The sequence below is a fragment of the Gossypium hirsutum genome, chromosome A12, assembly GCF_007990345.1.
Source record: "Gossypium hirsutum isolate 1008001.06 chromosome A12, Gossypium_hirsutum_v2.1, whole genome shotgun sequence".
In the NCBI taxonomy this organism is placed as follows: Eukaryota; Viridiplantae; Streptophyta; class Magnoliopsida; order Malvales; family Malvaceae; genus Gossypium; species Gossypium hirsutum.
The window spans coordinates 31899692-31900979 of record NC_053435.1 but is presented as its reverse complement, the minus strand read 5'-3'; the positions used below and the strand labels follow the sequence as shown (position 1 = coordinate 31900979).

General features: G+C 35.6%; 1 non-coding gene across 1 annotated transcript; it reads right to left on the bottom strand.

Annotated features, from left to right (window-relative positions):
* Window positions 1-903: 903 nt before the first annotated feature.
* LOC121211996 (small nucleolar RNA R71) lies at window positions 904-1009 on the bottom strand. Its single transcript, XR_005907209.1, has one exon. It is a non-coding gene; the product is annotated as a small nucleolar RNA R71 (small nucleolar RNA).
* Window positions 1010-1288: the final 279 nt, after the last annotated feature.

The window sequence follows — 1288 nt, the reverse complement described above, 5'->3', positions numbered from 1 at the left end:
CTAGATAAAAAAAAAGAAAGTTGATACTAGTACTTTTAGTTCCTTTGGGTTCGATAATCTGGTCCTACTAAAGCTATACTACTGTTCGATAGGTACACTTGCCTTCATCGTGATAATAGTTAATTTCAAGAATGATTCATTATAAATATTTAAAACTTGTCATGAATATCACGTATCAAGTTTTTGGCGCCGTTGCCGGGGAACTAAGATATTAGAAACACTTGATTTTTATTACTTTAGCCATTTAATTTTACTGCAATTTAAATTTTATTCTAATTTTTATTACTAATTCTTCTTTTTCCCTTTTTCTGGCAGGTTCTTATAGTTTATGACTAGAAGAAACTTGTCAAGACCATTACTTTTTGACAGTGAGATCAATCGCACAGTTCGCAAAAATAAAAAAGAAATAAGGTGCAGCTTAAGATACACAGCAGACGAGCAAGAGGATGATATTCAAACCACAACCGAGGAGATGGCTGAAAACCAAGAAAATTTGCTACCTCCTGAGATTGCTGTTAATCAAAATCCTACTCCGTGCACTATATATGATTAAGCTAAAACTTCCTTAACACGAACTGAATCAAGCATAGTTAGACCTGCTATAGCTGCAAATACTTTTGAACTGAAACCTAACATAATTCAAACAATACAATAATTTGTTCAGTTTGATGGTTTGCAAGACAAAGATCCCAACGCTCACTTAGCAAACTTTTTAGAACTATGTGATACATTTAAAATTAATGGCATTTTAGATGACGCCATTCACCTTCGGTTATTCCCTTTTTTTATTGAGAAACAAAGCTAAACAGTGGTTGAATTCATTACCGCGGGGGTCAATCACAACTTGGGAACAAATGAGCGAAAAGTTCTTACTAAAATATTTTTCGCAGGCTAAAACGACTAAATTACATAATGATAGCTCTTCTTTTGTGCAGATGGATTTAGAAACACTCTACGATGCATGGGAGAGATATAAGGACCTTTTGCAAAGTTGCCCTCACCATGGGTTACCACTCTGCTACAGGTTCAAACTTTTCATAATGGCCTGAATCTTTCAACTCAACAAATGGTTGACGCAGCTACTGGTGGAACCATCAATAATAAAACACCTGAAGATGCCTATGAATTTATAGAGGAGATGTCACTGAATAAATATCAATGGCAAGTCATGAGGACAAATCCAACAAAAACAGCCGGTGTTTATAACGTCGATTCGGTCACCATGCTCTCTAATCATGTAATAGCCCAAAATTGGGTCTAGTTGGAACAGAGGTTTCGGGACCACAAA